This window comes from Trachemys scripta, chromosome 8 (genome assembly GCF_013100865.1).
Source record: "Trachemys scripta elegans isolate TJP31775 chromosome 8, CAS_Tse_1.0, whole genome shotgun sequence".
Taxonomy (NCBI): Eukaryota; Metazoa; Chordata; order Testudines; family Emydidae; genus Trachemys; species Trachemys scripta.
The window spans coordinates 14,133,827-14,143,975 of record NC_048305.1 but is presented as its reverse complement, the minus strand read 5'-3'; positions in this window follow the sequence as shown (position 1 = coordinate 14,143,975).

The window sequence follows — 10,149 nt, the reverse complement described above, 5'->3', positions numbered from 1 at the left end:
AAATAAGAGGGAAAATAAAATGAGATTAAATAACAGTAATAAAAAGTTAATTAACAGATATTTATTCCAAACAATATACAATCTAAATAGACTAGACAGACAAATGATTGGAGAACAGAAGTATTATTACCCCCTTATTTTATAGATGGGGAATTGAGCTACAGGGAGATTAAGTAACTTTCCCAAGGTTATTCAGGAAGTCTGTGGCAAAGCCAGGAACTGAATTTATATTTCCTGGATCCCTGTGTAGTACCTTAACCACAAGACTATCTTTTCCCTCTAATTCAAAAGAGAGGATGGATTTGGGTGGGTTTTTTGACTTTCAACCATCCTAAAATGTTCACTTTTCCTTCCAGAGTGTGCTTCTGGGTGAATCTGCATCACACCAGCAGAAACTGCTCAGAATATATTCTGTCTTAATGCTATAAATATCCCTGAATGGGAAAACTCCTCAGGCAATTAATTCCCTGTTGGTCTTCATTCACTTACCCCACTGAATAGCCTTTTTCCCACCAGGCATGGTATTTTAATTTCCTGTAGAGCTTCCAGAGCTGTGTTGCCCAATTAAGCTTTAGCAGTTATCAAGAATGGCTGTACTATAAACCTATAGATCAGTGTGGTGTACAAAAATGTAAAGCTAAATGGATTACTTTATGCATCAGCTTTAAACTTATTATGCTAGGATGGTTCTAGTTAAGACACAGTATCTTTTACTCAGTGCTGTTAACATAAATACTACCACCACTTACAAGCAGTCTTAATTCACAAAGAGGCAAGTCCATAAGAACAGGTTACTATCAGTGGTAAGTCAGTTTCTTATATTTAGCCGCCCATGTATAAAATACGGTCTGCTTTACATGGTCAGCCTGGGTACATACATATATAAAAATACCTCATACCTACCAAATCTTGTTCTGAGGTGAGATGCATGAGTTAGTAACTTCTTAAAACTAAGGTGTTAATATCAGAGATGCTAACAGACAGTGGAATTTTCAAAAGTGCCTAAATCTCTTTGACTTTCCCATTGACTTGTTTGGTAGGTATAAGGACTTGTGCTCCTAAGACACTTATGAATATCCCATCCAGAACCCTTCTGGTAGCATGGTCTATCTGTGTCACTATATTATCCAGCAGAGCTTTTGCCTAATTAAAAGGCAGCACAAAGAATGTTATAATTTTTCTGTGTATAAATAGATAATAGACTTGATCCTCTTCTCACTTACCCAAGGTTTACACTGGTGTAATTTCACTCGTTTCAATAGTTACTCCTGATTTACACCAATGAAGCACGATCAGAATCAGGCCCAAAATATAGACGGGGCTCTTTTGAAATCATGATCTACGTATGCCTTCTAAGCCATCAAGGATTAAACTGATTGTCTTCTGTTTGTCTTATGATGATTGCAGTGTGCAAGCATGAAAGGTTACTCAGTTAAACAGCTGTTCTGTCCTACTCTGCTCTGTGGTCTTGATTTGCTTTAGAACAGCTTTAATACAGCTACTTATTGCCTTATGTCTTAGTACAGTTTGAGGAGAGCTTGACCAGAATTCAGTTGGACGATACAGTAAAAACTATCCCCAAAGTTTTCTTGCCTTGCCTTCAAACCAAAACCATCTGGAGTCCTGGATGGTTTAGCAGTTGCAGCAGGGAAGCCTGACATTAATCAGCTCTGTCCTCACTTGACCCTGCCAATGTTGAACGAGTTCACTATGGAGATTGGAAAAGACATGAAAACAAAAACAAAACAATAAAAAGTGCTCCTATAGCATTCCCACTCTCCAGCTTGTTGGCATTTCTCTTGCCTTAAAAGTGAAATTATTAATGTCATTATTGTAGTAGCATCCAGAAACCCAACCAGCTTAGGGCCTCATTGGGCCAGGCACTGAACAAGCATATAGTAAGACGGTCCCTACCCCCAAAAGCTTAACTCAAAGGCCACAATCCAGCACATGTGTAACTTGAAGCTTATTAGTAGTCACGCTGACATCTATACTTGTTTTGGGGTTTATAAGACAAGACATCCAAGGTGGGTGAAATAAACAAGGAGTGTGTGGGGAGAGGAGGACAAGATAACAATAATAAAAGCATGTTTAGCATGGACTAGCTAGTACATTGTAATGTTCTTCATCCTACAAATTGTATTACTCAGGCTTGTCTACATTACCTGTTGGATTGACGGGCAGCGATCGATCCAGCGGGGGTCGATTTATCGTGTCTAGTCTAGACATGATGAATCGACTGCCGAGCGCTCTCCCGTTGACTCCACTACTCCACCAGGGCAAGAGGCACAGGCGGAGTCAACGGGGGAGCGGCAGCAGTCAACTCACTGCAGTGAAGACACTGCGGTAAGTAGATCTAAGTACGTCAGCTTCAGCTACGTTATTCACATAGCTGAAGTTGCATAACTTAGATCGATCCCCCCCAGTGTAGATCAGGCCTTTGGTGATTCCTTGGGGCCTGACCCTGCATGCTGATCAGTGGGAGCTGAACTGCTCATTACCATGGCAATGGGTCTAATTTGTTTTGCTTTTATTTCCACCACAGGTCCGAGTTGAGCTGTGCAATTTTCTGGTTAAAATCAAACACTTGTATTTTCCATCTTGAACTGTGGGTTCCTTTTCCAGGGAAACTTGCCAGATGTACAATCTGGGCTGCAAAAGCCTTAAAAGAGGAAGAGAATGGAAGCTGCAGAAAGTAGCAAAGTAGGAAGGAACAACCTCAAACATGCAAGCTGCCCAATTCCATTGTGGTGTTAGTGGTTGAAGTTTCATCAGCTAAAGCCAAGTTTTACACATGCTTACAATAGGCACCTCGTAGCTCCAAAATATTTAGAAATCTTCAAAAATTCACTAGTGGGCACTGTTAGTATACAGGCCTGTTTGTTAGCTTGCGATAGAATTTTGGGTTTCACCAGAGACTTCCTTTCTCCCACCCCAGCTCCTCCTCCACCAGTGAAGATTTGTGAATATGGCAAAGGAATTTAGATTTCAAAGTAAAGTCCTGACCCCATCACATAAGACCTCTTTTGGTCTGACTCGCAGACTGGAATTGGAATTTTTGTTCCTGAATTAAGGGCTTGGCTACACTTGTGAGTTAGAGCGCATTAAAGCAGCCCCGGGCTCCCTAGCTCACTACCCGTCTACACTGGCAAGGCACGTAGAGCGCTCTGACACCGCAGCTAGAGCGCTCCTGGTACTCCACCTCAGTGAGTGGAATAACGTTTGCTGTACCTTGGCTACAACAAACAGGCATCAGTGTGAACGAGGTCTTGCATTACTGCACTCTGATCGGTCTCCGGAAACGTCCCATAATCCCCTCAAGTCAAGTGGCCACTCTTGTCATTGTTTTTGAATCGCTGCAGGAATGCGGATATGCCCTTTCAAAGCTCCGTTTCTGACAGCTGGCTGCTTATCTGCTCCAAGACAAAGCAACCATTACTGTGGAATGCTGTGTGTGAAAAAGAGAGGCGGGACGGGGGGTTGTCTGCTGTCTGACCTTACAAGACAGCATGCTGACATGCTCTCAGCCCCCCAAAACCCCACTCTCTCCCCCCCCACGTACACACAACACACTCCCTGTCACACTCCACCCCACCTACTCCCCCTTTGATAAGCATGTTGCAGTCACTTGCATGCTGGGATAGCTGCCCATAATGCACCGCTCCCAATGCCACTACAAGTGCCGCAAATGTGGCCACCCCAGTGCGCTTGAAGCTGTCAGTGTGGACAGACTGCAACACTTTCCCTACTACGCTCTCCAAAGGCTGGTTTAACTCAAAATGCTCTACATCTGCAAGTGTAGCCGTGCCCTAAGTTAATGGCAAAACTTCCAGTGACTTTAATGGGACAAAGATTTGGCTCATTTTTTTAAATTACTTATAAACAAGAAAGCATTACTGAGCAATTATTAAAAAAATAAATCTGATGCTAGCCCTCTCTCCCACCAGCAGCATCTGCTCCAAACCATGCTATGAAATTCCAATCTGGATGTCTCTAATGTTCAGGGGAAGGAAGAAAAGTTTGCCATACACATTTCATGCAGCAACAGAGGCTAAATTCTGTCTTTTGAATGAATTTGAAGTTTGATTGAATAGTTTGCACAGCTCTAGTCTACATAGAATGTCCTTTCTCTCCGGATTCTCTGTGCTATAGAGTTCTCTGCATTGTAGGGTTCTCTTATCGCTTTGGGGGATTTCTATACTAATTAAGGGTTCTGTCTTCCAGGGTTTTCTTACCTACAACAGTGAAGATCGTCTTTGACTCATCTTGTATCCTATAATATTAGATGAAAAATGAGATGATGAACCAGACTGTCAGTGATTGACTGCCACAAGCAGAGGAACTACCTCCTTGAAGCACAGTATATGAAAGTTCATTTTCATTCCCCTGCACCATGAACTAATATATTTGGGAAGGAGGACATACTACATGAAGCAACTGTTTTCTCTTGAACCTCTGTCCTTGGTACTGGAGGACACAATGGTGAGTACAATTCAGTGTTGGTTTGGTCTGCGGAATGCTTACCCATCCAATAAATCTCACCTACATACACTACCCCTATATAGTATTTCAGATATGGCCAGAAGAAGGAGCAAGGGCAGTGGTGAGAAATGGAAGAATGAAGTAAACTGAGTAGGAATCTTTCCCCCCTATAGGGGGATGATCTCATTAGACCTCTCTTTTTGATTTAAAAAAAGCCACTTCTACTAATTCCCTGCCATCCTACCCTAGACACTCAAAAAGTCAAGCAGAAATTGCAAACATTGTTACTCTTCTGTCCAGTGAATAATGGAAGGATGGTTTAGTGTTTGCATCCCAAGACCATGGACCAGGAGATCTAGGTCCTTTTCACAACTCTGTCATTGGGCTCCTGAGGGATCTTGAACAGGTTACTTAATCTCAGGTTTCCCCATCTGTATCTGAGGATAATATTATTTACCTATCTTACTGTAATTTTGGAAGACTTTATTTTTGTATTGTTTGTGAAGCACTTTGAGTTCATCAGACAGAAGGTGTCATGGTAGTACAAAGTATTTATCACTGAGCAGGTGTGTTTCTAGTGGGATCCCACAAGGATCAGTTCTTGGCCTTATGCCATTTAATGTTTTTATCAATGTCCTGGAAGAAAACACCAAATCATCACTGATACATTTTGCAGATGACACAAAGATTGAGGAAGTGGTAAATAATGAAGAGGACAGGTACTGGTACCCAGTTATTTGGTTTGCTTGGTATGATGGGCACAAGCAAACAAAATGTGCCTTTTAATATGCCCAGATGTAAAGTTATACATCTAAGAATAAAGAATGTAAGCCATACTTACAGGATAGGGGATTCTATCCTGGGAAGCAGGGAAGTAGTGGGGGCAAAAGATGTATCTGGCTTCAAGACTAAGCTTGATAAGTTTATGGAGGGGATGGTATGATGAGATTGATCTTCGATTATTATCAGGTAAATATGTCCAATGGTCTGTGATGGGATGTTAGTTGGGGTGGGATCTGAGTTACTACAGAGAATTCTTTCCTGGGTGCTGGCTGGTGAGTCTTGCCGACATGCTCAGGATTTAGCTGATCACCATATTTGGGGTCGGGAAGGAATTTTCCTCCAGGGTGTAGATTGGCAGAGGCCCTGGAGGTTTTTGGCCTTCCTTTGCAGTGTGGGGCACGGGTCACTTGCTGGAGGATTCTCTGCACCTTGAGGTCTTTAAACCAGTATTTGAGTACTTCAATAACTCAGGCATAGGTTAGGGATTTGTTACAGGAGTGGGTGGGTGAGATTCTGTGGCCTGCGTTGTGCAGGAGGTCAGACTAGATTATCATAATGGTCCCTTCCGACCTTAAAGTCTATGAGTCTATGTGTCTGAAAAAGATTTGGGGGTCATGGTGCATGAAAAACATGAGTTCCCAGTGTGATGCCATGGCTGAAAGGACTAATGCTCTCCTTGGATGTATGAACGGGAATTTTGAGTAGGAATAGAGAGGTTATATTAGCTCTGTATTAAGCATTGGTGTGGCCACTCCTGGAATACTGTGTCCAGTTCTGATGCCCTCAATTCAAGAAGGCTGTTGATAAATTGGAGAGGGTTCAGAGAAAAGCCACGAGAATGATTAAAGGATTGGAAACATGCCTTATAGCAATATATTCAAGGAGCTCAATCTGTTTAGCTTCACTAGAAATGGTTAAGGGATGATTTGATCACAGTTTGTATACCTATATGGGGAACAAACATTTGCTAATGGGCTCTTAAGTCTAGCAGGCAAACATATAACAAGATCCAGTGACTGAAAATTGAAGTTAAACAAATTCAGACTGAAAGTAAGGCACATATTTTTAACAGCGAGGTTAATTAACCATAGAAAAAAATTACCAAGGATAGTGATGTATTCTCCATCATTACACATTTTAAAATCAAGATTGGATGTTTTTCTAAATGATATTCTCTAGTTCAAACAGACATTATTTTGGGGAAGTTCTATGACCTATGTTATGCAGGGTGTCAGACTAGATTATCACAGTGGTCTTTTCTGGCCTTAGAATCTGTGAATCATCACAGCCAGTGTAAGGTAAGAATTTTAAATGTTCAGCTCAGGTGATATGAGAGTGGAAAAGAACTCTGGTGCCCAATGGAAGGTAAATTATAGCTCTCCAGGTACATTTTCTGCATCATAGAGGCCGACTGAATATGCATTAATTTTAATCAAGTGTAGTTCTACAAATCTCACTTTAATAAAGTTCTCAAAATGTTACAGAAAAACCTTTCCTCAGGTGTATTTCAGCAAGTTTCCCATAACCTTACCACAGACAAGTGTAGAAGGTATAAAACAGCGAATTGTGCCTAAAGCTACAGTTCCTCTTTTTTAAAATGTGTCTTTGAAACAAAATATCAGGTAAACGAGATTTCTCCATAATCTGCATCATACTAGCAAAATGGAGGTTCTACCTACATACAAATGCTGCATGATCATAACTCTCTGTGAGTCTTAGCAATTAAGTAGCCCTCTGTTAAACTGCAGTTTCCACAATAGTTAAACTCATTTTAATCATTGTTCACTTGGATAAGGCCTGTTTTTTCTCATGACTTGATGTCTTATCAAAATCTACCCATGCTTTAAATGTTGCATATTGGATGACTTCCCTGGACTTCTGATTCCAAATGTTGGTAGTGATTTAAGTGATGTTATGCAGCCTGCTAACTGCATACTAAAGTAAGCAGTGATGGGAACTGTAGTTTGGACTCAGCATTTCGCCTCCAAAAGATGGGATATCATGTAGGAGTCAGGTTAATTTACTAATGGGTAGATTTTTCACAAGTGCCTAATGGAGCTAGGCACCCACTCCCATCAAGGAGATTATCTGGTGAGACTAAGTAATAACATGGAAGGCTATTTTAATGTATTTTGTGCCTCATGTTTGGTCTGGCAGTGCTGGTAGTTTAACATAAAGGAATATTCTGTGTAATATTGCCAGTCACCTATAAGACTCAACTGATGAGCCGTCACATAGTATTAGAATTTAGAGGTTGGAGTTTACATCAACTGCACAGAAAAGTGATAGGTGGAGATCGCTGGAAAGTTGGGTGAAAGAGATGGCTGGTGTAGACACAGTCTGCCCTAATTGGCATGTGGTTATTGATCAGACTGAAGGAGAATTGAGGGAAGGAGTAGCATATTGGAGACAATGCCTGTCCCCCATATGTACAGTTTAGCAGTTCTCCACTTAGATTCCCCCTGGTCTTGTAGTGGAGCGCAGGAGAGAGGCTAGCAGAGAAGCTCCTGGGGAGACAAAGAGGGGAGAATCCCATATAGACAGCACACCCAGTGGGCAGAGAGCGGGGCTGAACACCAAACTGGTGCGTTTTTTCCTCTTTACAGTCAACAGGGTGGAAAGTTAGTTTTTCAGGAGACAACTTGAAATCACGTGGTTTGTTACTCATTTCAATGAGTAGTTTAAAGGGGAGAGGTGCAGAGTCCACTCATTTAGACAGATAGGAGGTTGGAGAGGTTTAGATATCCTGGTGATGAGCACAATTTGAAAATAGATATAGCTTTCCAGGTAGTTATAATTGATACTGAGCGGGTAGTTGCATTTGTTCCAGAGATGAGTGATGGATCTGACTGACTCAGAGATGTGAAGGATTTTAATGTTTTTATAATGAAACGGAAGGTGAGATCTTGATGAGCGTGCACATGGCAGACAGCATTGACTTTGAAATGTAGGGAAGCGCTGAGTCACTTTGCGTTGAGCCATAACCCGTCATAGAAAATATTTTCCAACCTCTTGGTCAAGGTGATAAAGCCTTTACGGAGATAACTAGGGAGAGGTAGTGCCATTTCGTGGAAATACGTCACATTCAACAAAAATTTGGTTAGAAACAAAAATGGAAGAAAAATTTTGGTTTTCCCATTCAGAACGTCTGTTTCATTTTTTAATTTTAGAGAATAAAATATAAAAAATTGTATAAGTCAAAATTGGAACAAAATGTTTTGATCTTATCAAACGAAATGTTTCGATCCACCCCAAACGAAGTTTTTAACAGAATTTATGTTTACAGGAAACTACTACGTTGTTTTTTCTTTTTGGAATGAAAGACATTTCAAAGTTGTGAAACTTCCCCCCAAAAATGAAAAATCCGGTTCCGCACAGCTCTACTCCAGATCTCCTGGTGGCTGAGATGCTTCCCAAGCAGCCTGGGTACCTGCTCCCTGGAGAGCACGGAGCAGTTTGCATGCTAGCACTGTGGAGTAACTGTGCTGATGGGCCAAACCAGCTTGATCTGAGCACCCCATCCCCCTGTTCTGAAACCCCAATAACAGTGCTGTGCTATCACAATTTTAGAAGTGCAAGAATTACTTAAAGAGAATCAGTTTCTCTTCCAATCACTCTCATTCCTTCCACCTTAAAGAAAAACACGGGCCTTTGTCTACATTGGGAATTCTGCACCGGTTACAGCTGGCATAGCTGCAATGGTGCTAGTCCAGGGGTGGCCAAACTTTTTGGCCCGAAGGCCACATTGGGATTGCGAAACTGTATGGAGGGCCGGGTGGGGAAGGCTGTGCCTCCCCAAACAGCCTGGCCCCTGCCCCCTATCTGCCCCCTCCCACTTCCTGCTCCCTGACTGCCCCCCTCAGAACCTCTGACCCATTCAACGCCCCCTGCTCCTTGTCCCCTGACCGCCCCCTCTCAGGCCTCCCGTCCCTAATCCCCCCGGAACCCAACCCCCTATCCAACCTCCCCTGTTCCCCATCCCCTGACCTCCCCCCTCCAGAACCTCTGCCCCATCCAACTGCACCCTGCTCCCTGTCACCTGACTGCTCCCCGGAACCCACAGCCCCTTATCCATCCCCCCATCCCCTTAACATGCCGCTCAGAGCAGCAGGACTGGCAGCTGTGTCGCCCGGCCAGAGCCAGCAACGCCGCTTGCAGTCCTGCTGCCCAGAGCACTGTTGGCGTGGCAAGCTGAGGCTGCGGGGGAAGAGGAACAGCAGGGGGAGGGCCAGGGGCTAGCCTCCCCGGCCAGGAGCTCAGGGGCCAGGCAGGACGGTCCCACAGGCCAGATGTGGCCCACAGGTCGTAGTTTGCCCACCTTGTGCTAGTCCCTAACGTAGACAGGTAAAGCTGTTATAAGACATGATATGCACCAGTGCAATTTATCCTGGTCTCAAGGCAGGATGAATTGCACTGGTACTTATCGCAGTTTATCGCAGTTTAGCCTGTCTGCTATACAGGTTTGCACTAATGAAGCTACATCAAAGGTTGAAATCCCCTGTCTAACTGAGACATTTGATTCTATTGTCACTGCTACTAACTCCCACACTTCCACTGGCAAAGGATGGAACAGCACATGTGACTTCACCACTGACCCATCCCTAGAATGGTCTGTGCCTCTTCTCTTTCTGCAAAGCCCTTCTCATACCCAGCAGTGAGAGATTAATTTTCTGAGACCAGCTTATTCAGGAAAGGATGGAATAACTAATTCCCCCAATCTGCTTTGTCCAAATGTTCACCACAGACCATAAAAATCAACTTGGCTCTCTGTTCTCTTGCATAGTCCTTCGCCGTATGTGAAGACCTGAACATTTCCAGAGGCGCTGAGCGCCTACAGCTCCCATCGGCTTCAGGTGGAATTGAAGCGCTCAGCATCTCTGACAA